At 44.4% G+C, this 22,491-nt stretch overlaps 1 protein-coding gene across 5 annotated transcripts in view; it reads right to left on the bottom strand.

The window, feature by feature from the left end:
- The window catches only part of Dlgap2 (DLG associated protein 2), a 520,842-nt gene that overhangs the window by 432,851 nt on the left and 65,500 nt on the right, over positions 1-22,491 (bottom strand). The gene's annotated exons all lie outside the window — the stretch shown is intronic.

The raw sequence follows: 22,491 nt of genomic DNA, 5'->3' as shown, positions 1-22,491 counted from the left end.
GAAATGAACAGACATTTCTCAGACAAAGAAGTAAAAGCAGCAAATAAACATGTGAAAAATTGTTCAACATCACTGGTCATTCGAGAGATGCAGATGAAAACAACACTGAGATTCCAGCTCACCCCAGAAAGAATGGGTGCTATCAAGAAATCAACATATAACAAATGCTGGTGGGGCTGTGGGGAGAAAGGAACCCTTCTCCATTGCTGGTGGGAGTGCAGACTGGTGCAACCACTGTGGAAATCAGTACGGAGATACCACAAAGAACTAGGGCTAGAGGTCCTATTTGACCCAGCTATTCCTCTGCTGGGGATCTTCCCCAAAGAATTAAAAGAATCATACCATAGCGATATATGCTCACCCGTGTTTATAGTGGCACAGTTCGTAATAGCTGAAACTTGGAAACAGCCCAATTGCCCATCAACTGGAGACTGGATAAAGAAGATGTGGTTTTTTTTATAAAATGGAGTACTACTCAGCCATAAAGAGCAAGAAACTAGAGACATTTATAGCTAAATGGGTGCACATTGAGGCAATACTCTTAAGTGAAATAAACAGGACACACATGCGTAAATACCGAATAGTTTCTCTGGTGTGGAAAAACTAAAAGTGTAAATAAGGATCAAAATGTATAACTGATATTGTGAAATAGGATGAAAAGGTCTAAAGGAGCAGGGGAAGTCGGAGGGGTAGGGGAAATGAAAGAAGGGAAAAGAAAAAATATGAGAAAAGGAAAAAAATAGAAACAAACTCTTTGCAAATAGGGAGTGATGGAGCGGGTGAAGGGAGGGCAGGGGAATGGGAAAAAAATAAGAACCAAGATACAATATGTAAAGGTACAAGATCCTGATGATGAACATAACTGTATTGTATAGTGAAAATGTACCAATAATCTTAATGGAAAAATAAAAAGTTCAAAAAAATAAAATAACACATTTCCACCTGCCTCAGATGGAAAGACGCAGCCTTCTGACAATTTCTAACCTATCGATGCTATTTTATTAAGGGCACGGATAAGGATTAATAAAAGGAAATATGAAGGCCCAGAAACACAGAAGAAGAAAACCTTTGGGCTTAAACACAAAGGAAGAAAAAAATTTTAGAAGCTCTTTCATTAGTCCTTGCTCAAATGCAAACATCTGCTGCACAAAGAAACAAGAAATCAATACTTTTTAAAAGTGTTGTTCTACAGAGGAAGCTCCTCAGGGATGTGGAAGCTGTCTCTCATCTCTTCCCTGCACCTCCACTGTTCAAACCCACAGTTCTGCCATGGCCTCTTTACAATGTTTAACTCTATGCACCTTGGTAGTTTCAAGGATGAAAACAAACAGTAAGAGATGTATTATGAGAAAAAATTGTCACCAAATTTCATTATCTTATCCCTAGGCATAAAAATTCATTATAACTAAGCTAAAAGAAGACAGGCCATACTGCGGCCCCTGCTGAGGTTAGAGAGTCACGCCACAGAAACTTCAGAAGGAAGGTTTCCAGGGGACAAGCCCAAGCACAGGCACAGCAGAGAACAAAGGAGGACAGTGCATCTTGTCATCCTGCTCCACCTCTTCTGGGGCTGGTGGCCACAGAGGGCTGGTCCCGGCCACTCTCTCCACCATGCCTTCTGCCACAGGCTAGACTGCAATGCTGGAAGAGAGAAAAATCAGGGCAACTGGAAATGCCCTGCTGGGACCCAGAGCAAGGACAACACCTGTAGCCAAATGGCAGAGGGACAGAACCACCCAGAGCCAGGAGAGACACATCAGTGGGCAAAATAGGACAGTAGCACTGTATAGTGACTCCAGAGTAGATGAGCTGGATCTTTAAAAGGGATTGGATTTAGCTGGGTGTGATCATGCACACCTGTAATCCCAGCACTCTGGGAGGATAAGCCAGGAATCGAGTTCATGCCCAGCCTGGGTAACTTAGTGATTTAGTGAGACCCTGTCTCAAAAGAATGTAGCTCAGTGTGAAGGCCCTTGGCTCAATCCCTACTACCGGAGATGAGGTGAGGAAAGACTTGCATTCATCACAAAACTCAGATAAAAATATAAAGGGCCTTAAGAAACATAGTTGAGAACCTCAGAAAGCCATGATCAGAAAAGAACCTTTCCATGCATAGTCCAAAAAGTCCAAAATAGGACAGAATCTTATCAGAGAAAAGCTACAAACCACTTATAATGCTAAACTCATTAGAATTACAGCACATATCTCAACACAAACCTTAAAGGCCAGGAGAGCTTGGGGTGAAGTGTTTCAGGCCCTGAAATAAAACAACTTCCAACCCAGACTGATTTATCCTGTAAAACTATCTTCCAAATTGGTGGAGAAATAAAGATACTTCTATGATAAAGAACACCTAAAAAAATTCATGACCACCAAACCAGCACTCTAAAAAATTCCCAAGGATATCCTATAAAAAGAGAATGAAGCTAACAAGAGCAGAATGAATACATCAGGCAAAGTGTGCAGTTAGAAAGGGAATCAGCAACAGGAAAATGATGCAATGAGAGAAATAAGTCAATTCTTTTCAGTAATAACTCAGTGTAAATGGTCTCAATTCCCCAATCAAAATACAGACTGGCAGAGAGGATCCCAAAACAAAACCCAGTGGTGTGCTATATACAAGAAACACATTTAACCCAGAAAGAAAATTACAGAGTAAAAATCAAAGGATGGAGAACTGTATTCCATGCAACAGGAACCTGAAAACAAGCAGATGTAACTATCCTACTTTCAGACGAAGTGGACTTCAAGCTAAAATTGATCAGAAGAAGGAAAGAATGTCACTACACAGTGGTTGAGGGAACAATTCAACAGGAAGAGATAACAATCACTAAAATATATGCACTGAACAACAATCCACTCAACTTCATAAAACAAACATACTGGACATAAAATACTAGATTAAATAAACTAAAATACTACATAAACATAATTATAATGGGGGACCTCAAATCCCTACTGTCACAAATAGATCAACTATACAGAAAAAATTATCAAAGAAGTATCAGGAGTTGAACAAAACCTCTGAATGAATGGGCTTCACAGATATCTACATAGGAACTTTCTTCAAAGTAGAGCACATTACTAGCCAATAAAGCATGATTGAGTAAATGCAAAAGAACTGAAACTATATCACACATATTATCACATCATAGCAAAATGAAGCTAGAAATCCAACCAAAAGAAACCTCAGAAATTATGCAAACACTTGAAAATTAAACAGTATCCTCTTGAACAATCAACTGGTTACAGAAGAAATCAAGGAAGAAACAAGACAGTTCCTAGAATTAAACCATAATTCTAGTACAATATACCAGACCTTATGGGATACAATAAAAGTGGCCCTAAGAGTGAAGTATAGTTGTGAATGCCCACATTACCAAAAAAAATCAGACCAAGCCAAAATAAGTAACTTAATGATGATCCTCAAGGTCCTAGCAAAACTAGAACAGTCCCAATCCAAAGCTAGTACAAGGAAGGAAATCACAAAGATTAGAGTAGAGGGACCAGGGATGTAGCTCAGTGGTGCTGCACCTGCCTGCGGGGCAAGTGTAAAGTCTTGAGTTCAATCCCCAGTACAAAAAAAAAAGAGGGAGCCAGGGATTTAGCTCAGTGGTTTTGCCGCCTGCTGTGCAAGCGCAAGGAGCTGAGTTCGATCCCCGGTACCAAAAAAAAAAAAAAGATTAGAAATCAGTGAAATTGAAACTAAAAAAATAAAATAAAAAGAGCTGATGAATCAAAAACTTGGTTTTTCAAAAAAATAAAATAAACAAACTCTTAGCCAATCTTACCAAAAATAAGAAAGAAAAGATCTAAGTCAACGGCAATTCTAAATGAAGAAAGTGAAATCGCAATGGACACCACCAAACTTCAGAAGATTATTACCAACTACTTCATAGATCTGTACCCTAATAAATTGAAGAATTCAGAAGAAATGGCTAGATTCATAAATACATATGAATTACCAAAACTAAACCAAGAAGATATAAAAACCCTGAATAATCCAGTAACAGGCAACAAAATTGAAGCAGTAATTTAAAAAAATTACCAACTAAGAAAAGCTCTGGTCCAAATGGATTCACTGTTGAGCTCCACAAGAACTTCAAGGATGATCTAACGCCAATACATCTCAGGTTCTCTATTAAAAGTGAAAGAGAAGGAGCACTCCCAAAGTCATTCCTGGAAACCAGTACAACCCTGATTCCAAAATGAGACACAGACCCAAACGAAAAGGAGAACTAGATCAATCGCTTTAATGAACAGAGATGCAAAAATCTTCAACAAATACTGGCAAAGAGAATACAATAAATCACCAAAAAGATAATTCATCATGACCAATCAGGATTCATTCCAGGGATGCAAGGATGGTTCAACATATACAAATCAATAAATGTAATAAATCACATAACCAAAAGGAAGGACAGAAATCACATGATCATCTCAACATACGCAGAAAGGCCTTTGACAAATCCACCATCCATTTAAGATAAACACTCTGAAGAAAATAGGTACAGGAGGACCATTTCTCAATCTGCTAAAAGCCATTTGTGAAATCATATCCCCCAAATTTAAAGACCCAATCCAAATATGCCCATCTAAAATGAACAGACACTTCTCAGATGAAGTAGTAGAAACAGCAAATAAATACATGAAAAAATATTCAACATCACTAGTCATTCAAGAGATGCAAATTAAAACAACTATGAGATTTTATCTTACCCCAGAAAGAACGGCTGTTATCAAGAAATCAACCAATAACAACCCTTCTCCACTGCTGGTGGGAGTGCAGACTGATGCGACCACTGCAGAAATCAGTGTGGAGATTCCTCAAAAAACTAAAACTAGAGGTTCCATTCGACCCAGCTATTCCCTTTCTTGGTATCTTCCCGAAAGAATTAAAAGCATCCTACCACAGCAATATATGCACACCCTTGCTTACAGCGGCACAGTTTGTAATAGCTCAAACTTGGAAACAGCCCAAATGCCCATCAACTGATGAATGAATAAAGAAGATATGGTTTTTTTATACAATGGAGTACAACTCTGCCATAAAGAAGGATGATCTTGAGACATTTTTAGCTAAATGGATGCACCTTGAGATCATACTCTTAAGTGAAATAAATCAGACACACAAGTTTAAATACCAAATTGTTTCTCTGATGTGAGAAACTGAAAGTGGAAATGAGGACTAAAATGTATAATAGAGACTGGGAAATGGGAAGAAAAGGTTCAAATGGCAAGGGGAACAAGGGAGGGGAGAGGGAAAAAGGAAGGAAGACACAAGAAAAAAGTTAAAATGGAAACAAAGTTTTTGTACATAGGGAGGGGAGGGGAGCTTGTGGGGAGAGGCAAATGGGAAAGAAAGAAGCGGGAGGTAGAGGTATGTGTACAGGTGCAAATTCCCTATGATGAGTGTTATCATTGTGCATGTGTAAAATGTACTGATAAATGTTTTGCTATAAAAAGATAATTAAAAAGTCATTTTTGACAAACCTACAGCCAACATCATATTATCTGAGAAAAAACTGAAAATTTTCCCTCAAAATCAGGAACAAGACAAGGATGTCCACTATCACCATTTGTGTTCACAGTAGTACTCAGAAAATTAACCAGAGCAGTCAGGCAAGTAAAAAAAGGGACATGTATAGGAAAGGAAGAAATCAAATTATCATTATTTGCAGATGACATTCTCTACATAGAACACCCAAAAAATTCCATCAAAAGACTCCTAGAATTAATCACCAAATTCAGTAATGTAGCAGGATATAAAATCAACACACAAAAATCAAGAGCATTCCTGTATACCAATAATGAACTCACTGAGAAAGAAATTAGGAAAAATACCATTCACAAGAGCGTCAAGAAAAATAAAATACTTGGGAATTAACTTAACCAAGGAAGTGAAAGAACTCAACAATGAAAACTACAGTGCCCTGAAAAGGGAGACTGAAAAGGACCTCAGCAAAGGGAAAGATGTCCTCTGTGCCTAGACAGGCAGAACCAATGCTCCGAAAACTGCTGCATGGATTTAATGCAGCCCCAATCAAAACACCAACATCATTTTTCACAGAGCTAGAGAGAACAACCCTAAAATTTATGTGGACTCAGGCCATCACACACATGCACACAGACACCCCACAAGCATTCCTGTCTCCATTTTCTCCCCTGAAAGTCCCACTGCTTTTCCTGAAGAAAGTTCTTCCCATCGGCTCCCCCTCATCCCCTGCTGAGTTAGGCGTCTGCACCCAACCTCTCACTACCCCTGTAGCCCACACATCACGGAGCACCCATGGCCACGGTGAGCTTTCTGTCCTGCTGATTGCCCATCAGCCCAGTCCACAGGCTCCTGTACAGAAGAAACTGAGAGGGCAGAAGAGCTATTCCTCCTGCACAGTTTTTAAATCACTGCGATGTGTCTGTGTTTTTAATACGTTCAGAATATCATGCAAAAGAGAATCTACTCCATGAGAACTATGAATTAAAATATTTATAAATGGCTAAATAATTTGCTGTCTAAATATTTGTGGAACTTTTCTTTGTGAATTCTGATTTTATTAACCATGTGTAAAGATGGGAGAAATGGTTGACTAATACTAAACTAAAAATTATTTAATAAATGCTTGAGTGTTAAATAAAAATTGAGTAGTCTTTTCTTCAAACAAATGCTTTGCAAATAAAATAATGCATGAAGAATTAATGAACTTTCTCTTTTCCAATAGCAGAGCAAACTAGACACCAATTAAACCACACACTGGAAGCAAGCATTCAGGTTGAAATAATCTTTAAAGTCTTTTTAAACAGATTGATGTGCAGACAAACATAGTCTAAAAGTTCAACAAGTGACTGAAGCATTTGCAGTAACTCAAAACCAAGAGAATAAGAACACATCTACAAACTGTGGCAAAAACCTGGGTACTGGGCCCGGGATTTAGCTCAATGGTGCCGCCACAAACGAAAGGTCCCGAGTTCGATCCCCAGTACCAAAGACAAAAGCAAAAAACACCTGAGGACGCTGACTTGAAGGAGGAAAGGTTTACTCTGGCTCATGGTTTCAAAGTCTCAGGCATGAGATTCCATGAAATTGGCCAGAAACTCAGAGCACTGAAAACATCAAGCACTGTGAGGTCATGGGCCGCAGGAATGCCTGCTTCTCACTGTGGGGAATGTAAGATGGTGCAGACACCTTGAGAGGCAGCTTGGTGACTTCTTATAAAATTAAACATCCTCTTCCTGTGTCAGGAAACAGAGGAGCCTGTGTTGCGAACCTGTGGCACATGTGCCACAGCTGGCTGTTTGTTATCACTGAAAGCTCTACAAGGTTTCTCTACAAGGTTCGCCACCACTGTCCTATGTGATTCAGCAGTCTCACAGAATTCAGTCAAAAGAGCTGAAACCTTGTGTTTACACAAGAACCTGCACCCAAGTGTAGGCAGCAGCTTTATCCACAACTGTCCAAACCTGGAAGTAACCAAGGTACCATTCGGTAGATAAATGGATAAACCGTGATAAACCGTGCTTGTCTAGGAGATGGAAGAGCCTGCAGCGATAAGAAGAGAGGAGTTACCAAGCTATGAACAGACATGAAGGAAACTTAAATGCATGTTGCTCAAGGGAAGAAGCCAGTCTGAAAGGCTGCCCGCTGTATGATTCCAACTAAATGACATTCTGGGAAAAGCAAAACCAGAGTACATCATCAGGGGTTGTGAGGGGTGGAGGGAGGCTGGTCATGTGGCACACAGAGGACCCTGAAGACGGTGAAGTACTCTGTGTGACACCATCATGGCGGACACATGCTGTCACATCTGTTCAACCCCACAGAATGCACAACACCCAGTGCAGACGCACGGGTAACTGTGGGCAGTGAGAGACAATGTGTGTGAACGCAGGCTCATCAGCTGTGATGCCCTGGGGTGGGGGTGGCTGGCAGGCAGGCCTCATGCCCACAGGACAGCTGGGGCGACACCTCTGTACCCGCTGCTCAACTGTGCTGCCCACCTAAAGCTACTCTCAAAAAACTGGACCTTAAAAAGTAAGAATAAGTAAATAAAACTCAACCTATTTTTCTATCTTACGCATAAATTAAAAATATATCATAGACTTAAGTTTAAAACCCCAAACTGTAAAACTTTTTGAAGCAATCACTGGAGAATGTTTTTGTGGCTTTGTATTAGCCAAACAATTCTGAGATACAATGCCAAAATCACAATGCACATAAAATATGGATAATTTGCACATTATTAAAATTCAGATATACTGTTGTTCAAAAGGCGTAGCTATGAAAATGAAAAGACAACTCACGGTCTAGAAGGGTGTATTTGTAAATGCCATTTCTTTCTTATTTTTTTTTGGTACCAGGGATGGAACTCGGGTCCTTGCGCTTGCGCAGCAGGCGGTGAAACCACTGAGCTAAATCCCCGGCCCTGTAAATGTCATTTCTGACAAACCGTGTCCTTAGAATACACAAGGAAATCTCAAAAGCAAACATCAAAATATGAACAACTCAGTGTTTTAACATGAGATGGCAATCTGAACAATTCACGGGGAGTGAGGATGTCACTGAGCAGGCTAGGGCTCAACATCACCAGTCACAGGACAGTGACTGAACAGATAAAACTGCCCCTTGGGAATTCGAGGACAGGGTCAGCCACGGAAGGGCTGGAGTCAATACGGAGTTTTGGGACCATCCTGCTTGCCTGGCAGGGACCTGGGCAGCACTTGGGAAGCATCCTGGCAGTTTCTCAGGCAGCTGAACACATACCTGCATTCCTAGGACTGAAGGAAGTGCCATGTGAGCTGAAAACCCTCTGCCCACTCAGCCTGTCATGGACACTGCCAGTCAGGGATGCGTGATCACGCTGGTGCCAGCCATGACCCCACTGCTAGGCAAGTCCTGCAGGGTCCTTTCGCTTTGTTCACGCCAGGACAGTGGTCTCTCCTAATGGAATGTTACTCAGCAAATTTTAAAATCAACTAATATGTAAGCGGTTATACATACACAATGAAATGCAAATGCATTATGCAAGCTAACGGAAGCCACACCAAACCGTAACTCATAGAAGTGATACATGACTTGTATGTAAAACATGAGGATGCCTAAAAATCATCAATAAAAAGACAACCAAGTAGAAAAACAGACAACAATTTTTAACATGCACTTGCCACAACGGGAAAGGAGTGTGGCCAATACACACACACACACACACACACACACACACACACACACACACACAATCCAATCCCTCCTATAGACAGAGAATATCAATTACAAGATCTCTCCCTTTACATATGAAAGACTGGCACAGTACTTAAATCTGGCTATGCTGTGTGTTGGCAAGGACTGAGAACACAGGCCTGTGACCTTGGGGAGCCAGCACACCATCTGGTGAAGCTGCACGCGGCTCCTGTGATGAGGGTGCACGAGAGCTCACAGACATAGCACAGAAGACCCAGCCAGAATGACCACGGCAGCCCCACAACAGTAACACAGCTGGAAACACTCACAATGTCCCTGGAGAGGAGAATGGAGAAATAAACCCGGCACACTCACCATGGGCTCTCCGTGAACAAGCTGCAGCCACTGTGCAGCCCCATCCCAGGAATGCTGCATGGAACCATAGAGAAAGCCAGGCGGAAAGTGCACTGAGATTCCATTCACACAGATCAAATACTTGGAAAACTAGTATTTCCTCCAGAAAATAGAAGCGTTTTTACCGAATCTATTTTTTTAAAAGGCAGGAAATTACCTCTTAGAGGCTCCAAGAATCAGTGCCCAGAAAGGCCCAGAGAGAACTTCTGACGAAATCACAAAACATTAATTCTTTCTAAATTGATCTCCAATGAGAGGGGAAAAAAGAAGTTTGCCCTCTCTGACTTCTTTTGTTACTTGTCCGGAATCATTAGCATCACCAGCAGCTGCTCTACCCTGAAGGCCTGCCCTGCAGAACCTGGGTCTTCGCCACACAGGTCTCAGTTTCGTGAAGAGCCTGGGGGGCCAGGCTGCTACAGCACCCTGGGTCTGAGGGAGACAGGTTCACGGCACAACTCAGTGATGCTCTGCAATTCCAAACCATGCGTGCACATGGCCAGCCTTCCATACCAAGCCGCCAGGTGTGACCCACGCCATGCATGTGCTTGTGTGCACACACGTGTGCAGCCTTTTCCTCACAGGATGTTGCCAGCCTGTGACAATCAGGACACAATAGACACGAGCATGCCTGGAATGTCCCAACCCCTTCCTCCCAATGAGAACCACCCTGCCTCACATGTGACCAATGTCTTACCAGATACTTGAGACTCAGACAACAGGCTCGCTCCTGGGGAGCCCAGGATCTCACTGTCACCGAGTGCATGTGCTCTCACATGGCTCATGTGCACATAAGGGGGACTGGACTTCCTTTTGCCAATAGTTTCACAAGATTTTGTTGTTACTTTAATATTTACTTATGTGCAACTCATTTCAGCATGGCAGTGGAGAAGCAGAGCGGCGCCTCAATTTACAGCAGGTGGCTTGATACTGCGTGTCCATAGACCATCTACACTGCCCTTACCTTTACACACCAAATACAGGTAAACATATTGTGGATGTGTACTTGAACACAATGCAAATGTATTCATGTGAAGCACACACCAGCATCTGATGTTTTCATTATGTGATCAATTGTACCCATCCCTATGCATACATGTATTAAAATGTGTTATTTCACCCTAAAATTTTCCATTCGATTCCACCTTTACTAGAAGTAGGTTTGGTACAATGGTGCCTCAGTTCATGAACTTAATTCTTTCCATGATTCTGGCCACAGACCAAATTGGATAGGAACCTAATCAAATTTCCCCATAAGGTCAACATTGAACCTAACCACTGAATTTGATTTGATTCTCATCCAATTCAGTTTGGGACCAAAATGGTGGAAAGAATCAAGTCCGTGAACCGAGGCACCACTGAACAATGCTCCATTATGTGGACAGGAAAGGTATACTAGCTAGGACTTGATTCAACCTGGCCAGGTCCTGGCGGGCTTCCTCCTCTAGAAACAGCCAGACTCAGCAGATGTGTGGCCCTGATGGTTAACTGTGTCCACCACACTTCCACACACATTTTCGTGGGTTCTTAACAAAAAGTTAAGAACATGAAGAGCCTCCATCCTCAGCCTAGTGCTGTAGGAATAAGACCCAAGCCACAGGAAGATGATGGAAAGTACCTGCCACGTGTCTGAAGACACACATCCACTAGTCACTTCCTAGGCCACTTCTAAGGGCTTGGACTGCACTCAGCAACCAGGAGAATGACAGCTTCCTTCCCTCCATGAGGACACGCAGATGGCATCACTGTTCAAATAAAAGCTAAGGCTCTCAGAGCTCAGCACTCCCCACCAGGTCCATCCACATCTCTCTGGGGAATGCAGAGGGCAAGAGCCTGGACATGGCATGCTGATCGTGACCATGGTGTTTGCTGCCCTGTAAATAACAAAGTTCTCTGTCTCTGGCCCTGGAGCCTTGTGTCTCCCATCAGCATCCAGGATGTAGCCCAGATATTTCATTGGCTGGTGAGCAAATAGAGATCACGGCAGCCTCAACATGGAGAGTCAAGGCCAACTGCACCACCCATGACCCGGGGAATCCCATACAGATCACAAACATGATGTGCGCCACCGTGCTGTGTCACAGAACGCCCCGGCACCACTACCTGCGTGCGCTTCCAACAGCCAGGATAATGCTTCTAACTTGAAAACATGGCCTTTCAAAGTACATGGACATATTATATACGAAACTGCCAATATACCTAGGAAAGTTAAAAAAAAACCTTAAGAAGATGATCGAGAAAATCATCTTGCAACCTTAAGTAGGAAAATATTTATTAGATATCATTTTAAAAGTGCTGCCACATATGGACAATTGATAGAGTTAATTATGTTAACTACAGAACAAGCTGGGCATGATGGTGCATACCTACAACCCCAGTACTCTTAGAGGCTGAGGCAGGGAGATCTCAAGTTCCGGCCTATCTTGGACAACTTAAGGAGTGAGCGAGACCCTGTCTCAAAAGGGGGTAGGGGGCTAGAGATGTAGCTCAGTGCCCTAGGTTCAATTCCTCCCAGCAAAGATAACATTTGTTAAAGTATAACTTTAAGAAAGTGAATTCAGTTCAATTACAGAGTGAGAATAAATGGTTGTCCTCAAATATGGATCCCCAAATATAGAAATTATTCCCACATTTTAAAAAATATAAAAGATAACCCATTATAAAAGTGGTCAGAACATTTTAACAGGCACCTAGACATGAGCCACATAAGAAAAACCCATACATGTAAAGTAAAGGCACGTGACTTCATTAGTCATTGGGGAGTGCCAATTAAAATCATAACAGTTACCATCACACGTTTCCCAGGATGACTGACAGGGCGGCATGGAGATACCACACATTGCCAAACTACAGAGAACAGGCACTGCCAGGCACTCCCAACAGAAGTACACTTTGGTAAAACCACTCAGGAAACAACTATTCAATCTCAACACAAACAATCCCATTAACTGAACACTTCAAACCCAGGATTACTTCCCACAGAAACACAAACATATGTTCACCATAGGACAAACACAAGAATGTCCAAAGGGCTGCTCACAGTAGCCAACAACTGTAAAGTAACCAATTGTCCGTCAACAAGACAGTGAATAAGTAAATCCATATTTCCCAAAAGAGATTTACATGGCCAAAAAGCACACGGGAAGCTGCTCACATCATGAGCCATCAGAGAAATGCAAGCCACAGGCACAAGGAGATATATTTCACATCACTAGGTCAGGAGAATATAAAGGACAGATAATAGCAAGTGCTGGGGAAGACGTGGAGAGATTTGCACCCTCACATGCTGCTGGTAGAATATAAAGTGGTGCAATCATTTGCAAAACAGGCAGGAAGCTCCTCAAAAAGTTAACATAAAGTCACCATGCCCATCAGCTCTCTCTAGGCATACCCTTGAAAGACATTAAACACATTCACACAGAAACGCCAGGGTTATTCACAACAGACAATGGCCCAAATGCTCACAGATAGGTGACTAGACAGAGAAAATGTGGGGCACTCGTACAACAAATGCTATTCACCAATTAAAGGAAGGAAGCACAGGCTTCAACATGGATGGATGCTGAAAACAGGAAAGACACCAATCACAAAGTACGCACAGGGCTTAACTCTGTTTCTAGGACCTGTCCAGAGACAGGTGTATTAGCAGTTTCCTCAACCTGATGCTAGCTGCCTGCCTTACTAAAGAGCACCAGATTGCACCCTTTAAATAGGCCAAATATTTTGCATGTGAATAATCTCTGAATTAAGTTCTTAATAAATAGTGATATATGCTGGAAGGTCCACTTATATGAAGTTCAAATATAAGGAAACTAACCTACGTTATTTAAAGTCACGATGGTGGTTACCCAATGGGAGAGAAAGCAGGGGACAGCCAGGAAAGGGAGGTGATATGGAGTCTCCAAGTATTTCATTTGTTTATCTTCACAAAAGTTCATTGGGCTATGATGTGACTGGCACCCTTTACTGCAGGTACACCTCAATAAAGAGTTTCTTTAAAAGAGTACATTGATTTACAAATAAATGAACCACCCTATCATTTGAATTCCACTTCCTGATGGAAAAACTATGATTTCCTTCCCCACAAACACAATTATCTTCTAATTCATTTAATCCAATGGCAACGCTGAAAAAATACTAGATATTACTCATGGTGCACCACAAAGTAACCAAAACTTTTCAACAGCTGAAAAAATTAGTAGACCATTTAGTATGAAAAACAGTAGGTCAACAGGCTCTATTAAATGTCAAAATCATCACTAAAATTTTTTGTATCAAACATACTGCAAGCTATTACCAAGGTTTTAAAATACTTCCTCCAAATGACCCAAGAAAAATGTATCCAAAACAACCGAGGTAAACAGCAATGGCTTAAATCCATCTTTTAAAGACAGTCACACCTTGACAGGACATGTGAAAGAAATGTGAAGCTATTCATAACAAGGACATGGGGACCAGGAATGTCCTTCGGGTGATAAATAACTCTTTCACGACGAGTACTGTGCAGAACGTAGGGATCAGTCTTCCCCAGTCCCTACACCAGGCCCACAGCGCACGAGCAGCCAGGCCCAAGCAGGCTGTGGAGGACAAGCCCAGGTGACACCCCAGGAAGGTGGCCAGAAGGAGCCTCGCCCTGGCTGCACCTGACTGCAATCCACCAATGACGGGCTGCACACCAAGCCTCCCCTGCCAAGCCCTGGACTTGATCAGCCACATCTTTCTGGAGAGCACCTCACACTGAGAAAGAGTGGAAACAGGGTCACAACTGCACAGGCCACACCCAGATGGAGTGAATCGGGAGAGGAAGGAGCCAGGAAGCCTTCAGACCATACCAGGCACCTGGCTGGCACCTCCATGAAAGCAAAAGGCCAGCAGAGCCCGAGTGCTCCCAAAAGTTCAGCCGAGTTCAGACCACTTACAAATGACCGACAGAAAGGGATCAAGGTCAAGTCAACATAATATAAAGTCATGAGAAGCCCAGGGGCAGAGTAAGAGCCCTACATAGAACAAAAGCAGGCCAGAAAGACCTCTCCACAGAATGAACCGGAACATCAGGCTGGAAGACAGCAGGAAGAGCAACAAAACTCAGAATCTGAGAAACTTAGAAATTAAGGGACAGAATTCAGAAAAAAACTAGAAATAGATGCTAGCTCATTTTACAAATGAGGGACAAAAGAGAAAGATCAAGAAATGAGTAAAAATAGCAAATGCTCAAAGCTATAAATCAAGAAAATTGTTCTCAAATTTAAAAAGTTTCCACGCACATCAAAAGAGCAAGCAGGTACCAGGGAACTGGACTCAGGACACAGACCATGGGGATGTGCATACACTATGCACCCAGGCACAGCTACCACAGGAGCTATAGAGGTCAGCAAGTGAAAGCCCAAGAGTCCATGAGTTTCCCCCGCTTTGCCCCCTACGGGGTCTGGAGACAATAACCAGCCCACAGCCACAACCACCCCTGAGATCAGAGTGTCCTCAAGTGCCACCTTCACTGAATGAAGCAGGAGGCTTGGACAACGCATACGTCCACCTCTGTGACATAGATGGCAATGTGAGCATCAAATCAAACATTCCCAGGTCTCTAGGGCCAGCACTGGGGGACCCCACTGGCCAGGGCAAGACAGTCTGAGTATTGTCCTAGAAAGTGCTCACAGGGGGCAGAAACACACCAGATGTGGTCAACCCATGAGCTCGTAATAATATTCTTCAAAAACAAATCAGTCATCTTTGGATGGTGATGAGAACCAATTGATTAATCAGTAACTTCTAAATATGGGGAGGAGGAGTCTTTCCTACCTGATAATGAAGTAGATGGAAGGATATCTCCTTCTACAAACAATCGATCTACTTGTGTCAAAGAGAAGATAACCCTAAAATATGACCATTCTTCAAGCCCAGATAATCAAAGGGTCCAGGCACTCTGAGAGGGTATCCTGGAAGGGGCCACTGCTCTGAGAATCCAGCACAAACACAGGCTCCACTCAGGAAATCAGCCTTGAGAGACAATGTTCTCTTTCTTACTGCTCTGAAAACAACAAAGGAACTAATCCTACCTGCTATGCTCTGAAATACAAAGAAAATGAGATATTTACTTTGCAACTTTTTGTCCAGGAAATGTAGACATTTTGTCCAAACTGATGGTAAAAATAAAACCTCCAAAGATGAAAGCTGAACATGGATTTAGATGAAGACTAAACCCTGTCCCAAGGAGCTGGTGCAACCTGGCAGGACAGAGACCTACAGATATGGCTAAGGATCAGATGGTGGCCCTGGACTCCCAGTGTGCCACAGCCCAAGTGGCTGAAGGGTCCACGGAGTGAGAAATGACAGTGGGAGATTAAGAAAAACAGACAGAGAGAATGACAAAGAGATAAAGCTGGGGCCAGGTGGAAACCCTTCTCCTGATGGGATAAAAGGGCTGACTGGTATGCCCAGCACCTTTATTTGCAGTGTAGATGTAAGGGAAGCACAGGGGGAGGTCAAAGGGCATGCCTGTGACTGGAACAGGTAGAGTGGCTAGAGTCTGCAGCACATCGCGCTTGATGGCTCTCTGGCGACTGGGCCGGCAGGAAGACAACCCTCTTCTCAGCCTTGCTCCACCACGGCCTCTGGTCGCCTGTTCTCCTCCCTCGGGGCCCTGCCTCCTGCTCGGGAGGAAGCGAACAAGATGCAAGTTCCTGGTTCCACGTGGGGCCCTGCCTCGTCCGAGAGAGGAGGCGAGTTAGGCCTGGCCGCAGTGAGCCACAGCGCAGCGCTCCCAGCACCGGTGGCCCAGACTAATTGGGCCTCAATGGCAGAGAACCAGAAAGCAGTGTGAAAAAGACTCCAGGGCTGCTGCAGGACCTGGCACCAGGAAGATCCTCCACACAGCCTCCAAAGAACCAGCCCTGCTGACAGCTTGGTTTTGGCCCTGGGAGACCCATGTCACCTCCTGGCCTGCAGAACTCTGAGGGAAGTTTCGACTGTGCAAGACACCTCGGTGGTGTCACAGTGACACCGCAGTTCACGTGGGAAGCCAGGCCCCTCCTCAGAGGCCCTAAGGACTGCAACGTCATGGCGTCCCTGACCTCCTTGGCACACCTGCCCAAGTCTCATGGACCTTGAGGCACAGCCAGGACACAATACGGCCATCTCCTCCCCAACTGCCGCCGAGTCAGCCTGTGCCTTGCAATGTGCATGGGGCTTCTCACTTCAAAGTCCGGGGTGCCAAAGGCTGTGTGACCTCTGCAGGCACATGCAGAGGGAAGGAGACAAAGCTTTAACATGATGTTTACCAAAACATCAAGGGAAGGAAGCACAGTGAAAGATACACCATGGCCCTAGTCAGTGTTTTCCAAAGCACAAAGAGAGCCCCATGCCAGCCCACGCAGTAGTATCACTTCCTAGCTGACAATTCTACAACAGCTGGCCAACCAATGCATGGCAGAAGTAGAGCCCCCACTTACACCTATTCAAGATAAATCTTGGAGGACTAAAAATAGGGGTGCAAAAAATAAGTACAAATGTGATAGCAGGATAGTCACACAGCTGAGGTTCTGGTTTCTGACGGCGTGGTGGAGCAGGGCCTTTCAAACAGCATCAAAGTCATAAGGGAACAAATTCAGACCCATCATGTAAGAATTCACTTCTTACATATAAAATAATTAAGCTGAACTCAAACGCCACTCTAAGAAATAAAAAAAAATCGCAGTAATACTGAAATGAGTAAAAGACTCAGGCACACAATTCACCCACAGAGGAGGGAGAGAAGGAAGAGGTCAGGTTCAGCACAGGGCCACAGCGAGAAGTCAGAAGAAACCACAGCCCAGCCCCGAGGAGGGAGGGGATGCATGCTCTCGAAACTATGTGGGTACAAACACTGGGACTCTGAAATCGTCAAGCTACTTGAGATATTTTAATACCAAAAATGTATTCCATGAAAATGAACAAACACCCAAGCACAGGGAATCCAACTAAGCATGATTTACATTACCAGAAACTGGACATTCTTGTCCACATGGGGCCTGGCACACACATGAGGCACATCCCCACAGTGGCAAACTTAGTAACTCTTAAAACAGTTTAAAATGTTTTACCAAGAAGAACTGTCATAATATATTGCCTTAATCTGTTAAAACATCTGTTCCTGTAACAATAGGCACAATATGTCTCAGTTAGTTAATATAGCAGTACCTCTGTTCACAGATGTAATTCGTTCCACAGTTCTGGGGAAAATGGCCATGCTTGTGTTCATGCAAAAAAGATGGCCTCAGTCATGATGTCCCCCAATGCAGAGTTCTCAAACAAAAATAAAATTTTGCTAAACACTTCTGTTTGCAAACCACATTGTTCACAAACAAAAGCGTTTGTGAACCAAGGGACCACAGTATGAACTGTGAAAATAAGCACAGATATGAAGAACACAGAAAAACACGGGAAGAGAATCAGAACGTCACCAACAGTTGTCTCTGAGCATGTACCTATGGTCTGTGCTGACTTTCCCACAGCAGGCACTGTTCTGGTGCAAATATCAGTGTCCCCAGGACTCCCTGCTGAGGATGCCGCCCCTTACAGCAGCGTGTGGGACATGGAGAGATGGCAGGGTCCCCAGGGCCCCGCCTCCTGCTGGATCCGTGTGCTGAAGAGACTGCAGCTGACTGGGAAGGGCGGTCCAGCTGGAGGGCATGGGGCACTGGGGGTGTGCCTCTAGGGTCTTCTTGGCCCCAGCCCCTTCCTCCCTCTGCTTCCTGGCTGCCATGAGGTGAGCAGCTTTCTTCCATCACACACTTCCTTTTGCCATGATGTTTCTGGCTTAAAGTAGTGGAACCAACTGCCCATGAATAGAAACCATGAGCCAAAATAAATCTTTCCTCCTCAGAGTTGACTCTCTCAGGTATTTGGTCATGTCAACAAAAAAACTAATACAGAATTACTGCTTAGGTAGTTCTTAAAAATAAAAGAGAAATAAGACAATTTACAATTACAGTTTTCACAATTCTATGAGAAAAGCTCAGAATTAGTTTGGCAGAAGGCACTTTTACAAATACTATGAATATTTTGTTTTGAAGTACAAAGATACTCCTAGCTTGTGAAGTAAAAAGGTAGGAACTGTCTGATCATACAAGCAGGGAGTAATCCCGACTCCATCCTTGGAGACCCTGTCTAAGCGTTACCTTGGGAGCCAGGGGACTGCAGCTCATGCACAAAGCATGTCACAACAGCGGAGGGTGAGAGGATGTGGTGGGACAGAGGTGGCCATGACAGAAATACGATCATGGGCATTTTACACATTCTGCCCCACCACCTCTGAACCATGAGGAGCAGGGTCCCTGTGACAGGTGACATGGGGCATTCTGGGCTCTGGTGAGGGAGACAGGATGGGATACTGTCCACTCCTAGTTCAGCCACGTAAACAGGGAAGCCAGACTGGACACAAGCTTAATACAGAAAGTATTAGGTAGGTTTGTCAAAATTAAACACATGTTAAAGAATCAGAAGGCATCCTAAAACCTAACTAAAAACTAATGATTCTTTACCAAATGACAGTGAACAATGCCATGTTTTCATACACAGCTTTCTTGGTATGTAGATGGACTCTGTTTAGACATTTAGGACAATAAATGGGTCCTGCAGTTTCTCTTCTTGCAGTCTCTGTCTCTGAGCAACACAGGTCCATTCATAGTTACCTTGAAGAAAGAGAATTTTCTTCTGCAAAATAAATGTAGACTTCTGCACTTAGAATTATCATGGTTTGACTCATAACTAAAGCTAAGACTTCATTATGCAATTTTTCTCATTTTAAATAAAATAAAATGCAAGATGCAGTCTGTCCTCACGTTTATCTAAGCACAAGAGAAATGCAAGCCCTGTCTGAGACTCCACACTCGGATGGCAGCTGCAGGAATCACAGTTCCCCTGCACCTTCACACGTGGGAGGGACACCCACCTGAGCAGGTCCAACAGGGTGTCTGGAAGACACGTTACTCCCTCTCAAGGTCCATGTGCCTATTTTAAATGTGATCCATTTACATGAATCTACATGCAAACCTGCTGCTGTTCACCATCCCATGAGCACCTTGGGAAGTTTTCTCCCTGAAGACAGGCAGTTCTGCACCTAGACTGCACTATCTTCTTATCTTTCTTATTGGAGATAAGACTCCGGGGATATCCAGACATTAGAGGTTAGGTCACTAAGGAAACCACGGCTTCTCCACATGCCCCTTGCAACATCTGGGTCCAGATAACTACTGTGGTGGGGACCGTCCTGAGCACCACTGGCTGCCCACGGACTGAAATTAACCCATGGCCAAGTGTTCCCTGGGGGCAAAACTGCCCCTATGTGAGAATCACTGGCATAAGAGCATCTGAAGAGCTAGCCTGTGGGACAGGCAAGCTGTTCCTTGGTTCAGAAACACATTCCCTCTAATGAAAGAGCATGGGAAGACAGACTCTTTCCATGAAAAGCTTTAATGAGAGAGACTGGATGGAAGTAGGGAAAAAGGAACATCCATTAGCTTCTCTCCCTCCTCAAACCCTAACAAATGAGGCAGGTTGTAAAAGAAGAAGAATCCCAAACTTACGCATCTAGAAAACAAGAGCACACTGTCCACATAGTGTGGATCATTGGTATGATCACTGAACAACAGAGGACAGGGCACAGACTCTTGGGAAACCCGCAGTCTAGAGGACTGAACAGGAGCCGCTCACTGGAGGGACAGGGAATGGGAGAGAAGAGCTTCCATCAGATCCCAGCCAGAAAACCCAAGGATGACCCGCTTCCCAGCCACTTTGCTGCCTCCTTGATACACGGAAGTTAAAACATACAGCACCCAACAAGGTGGAAACTCTGGGGAAGTCGAGAGCAATAAATGCCTCTATGGGTAACGAAGAAATCCCAAATCGATGCCTTCAGTTTTAACCTTAAGAAAAATGAAAAACAAATTAAAACCAAAAAAGGAAGAACTAATAAAGACCAGAACAGACCTCAGTGAAACAGTTTAAAAACAAGAGTCAAAGAAACCCAAACCTGGTTCGTGGAGACCAATAAAACTGATAAGCCTTGGACTGATGAGGCAGAGCAGAGGAGGCCCAAGTTAACCATACGGCCAGAGGGACATCAGTGCTGACTCCACAGTGCGACTCCGTGGCCCACAAGGGAAAATCACACACGACATCCCACCAACAAAGCTGAAAATTTAAGAGTGTTTCCCAAAGGGGGAGGGACAATGTTGTCCCAGAGACCCTGGGGACCCTGGCAGTATCTACAGACAAGAAGTTGTAGGGCCAGACTCACTGCAGTACCCGGGACAGTCCCTGGCAAAGGCCCACCTGGACCAAATGTCAATGGGCAACTTCACAGCCTGCATCATTCCAGCACCCTAGAAAGCCCACCCCAGAGGCCAACTCTGTAGAAGTGACTGATGCGTGCCTGTGGGCCACTACAGGCACCCAGAGAAGGACACCCAGCCTATCAGGGAGCAAGATGCTGAAGGGACGCATGCTCCTGTGACCCCACATGGGAGAGAGCCAGAGATCCAGCCACTGGATCAGTAGGCAGATGGCAATGAGCAAGCCCTCCCTCCATGCCCAGGGGACCAGGGACTTTTGCCGTGACTAGGGCATGTCTGCAGCCAGGATCTGCTGGCAGAGCTTATGGGTGACACAGGCAGATCCACCACAAGCTATGGCCCCTTTGGCCAAGAGTAAAGATCCCGACCCAACCAGCAGTGCTGCAGCCAGGCAAAAGGCACACACCAAATACTAGAACTGTGTCTGCTGTCCGTAATTCCAGGCACGGTGCATGAGTGTGTCCATGTGTGAACACCATGCCATGTGTGCCTGTTCCCATGAGGAGTGCTGGCTGCTCTACAACCACCATCGGGGCCCCAGTGCAAAATCAAAGGTGGACTGTGCGGGCCAGAAACAGGAGGGTGAGCATGGGCCCCAGGAGCTGACAGGACTGGTGCTCTCTGGGGACACCCTGCCCTTGGGGCGGTGATGGTCACTTGACAATCTGAGGGAGAAAGAGGGGTGGGTGAAGGGGCCCAGTGCTGAACGCGGAGATGCATCTGCAGTGGCCCACGCACTCTGGGCCACCTCCCTGCACGGCTGCCAACTTCTGTGAAGTGAGGACCCCTTCCCAGGGTGCAAGACCCCACAAAGAAAACCGTGACCAGCAAGAGACAAGAGTGCTCCACATTCCCGGGCACTGGCAGGGGACTCACGCTCTGCCAGCCACTGTGCTCTCCGTGGAAGTGGGCCCTAAGGAAGAGGAGTCGAGTGACCCGTCCAGCCTTGTCAAAAGCTGTCAAAGATGCTTAGTGTCCTTCCTAAGAAATTCCTTTTCTGCTTCCCAAGCCAGAATGAGTTTTGTTCTTCGCGATGGGAAGCACTACCTGATTCATGGAACAGTATGGCTGTTCTTTGCTGCATTAGAGGGGAAAGTGGTCTCAAAATAGAAGCTGCCTCACATCCCTGGTCCCAGCAAAGCACCTCTCACCCTGGCTGTGGCCACTGTGTCTGACGGCCTTGGGTCAGTACACCATGAGGTCAGCAAAGGAAGTTTTAGGATCCAGAGATGAAGACAAATGGCACTACCACCTGGAGAGACCTGAGAGAGAAGAAACAACAGCGAGATCGGAGGAAGGTTATCAGGCAGCAGCAAGGGTCCCTCGGAAATGTGAACATCTTTCAACTCAAATCTCTTCGAGAGCGAGAAATGAGATTATATCATATTTAATCCTTGCTTCCTTTCAGTTTGACAAATCAAATAAAATGCCTCCTCTGTGAGATATCTGTTTTATTCACTGGCACTGGGGAAGGGTAAGCGGCCATAACCCCATCCCCAACTATACTCCAAGTGAGAGTGGAGGCTGCACACGAGGCACGGATCGCTTTTCCGTGGCTAGGACAAAGTACCTGATGTC

This window comes from Heterocephalus glaber, unplaced genomic scaffold, assembly GCF_053883595.1.
Source record: "Heterocephalus glaber isolate CG9 unplaced genomic scaffold, H.glaber_assembly_v1.0 deba00001104, whole genome shotgun sequence".
Lineage (NCBI taxonomy): Eukaryota > Metazoa > Chordata > Mammalia > Rodentia > Bathyergidae > Heterocephalus > Heterocephalus glaber.
The sequence above is the reverse complement of the archived record's forward strand: the minus strand, read 5'-3'. Positions and strand labels throughout refer to the sequence as shown.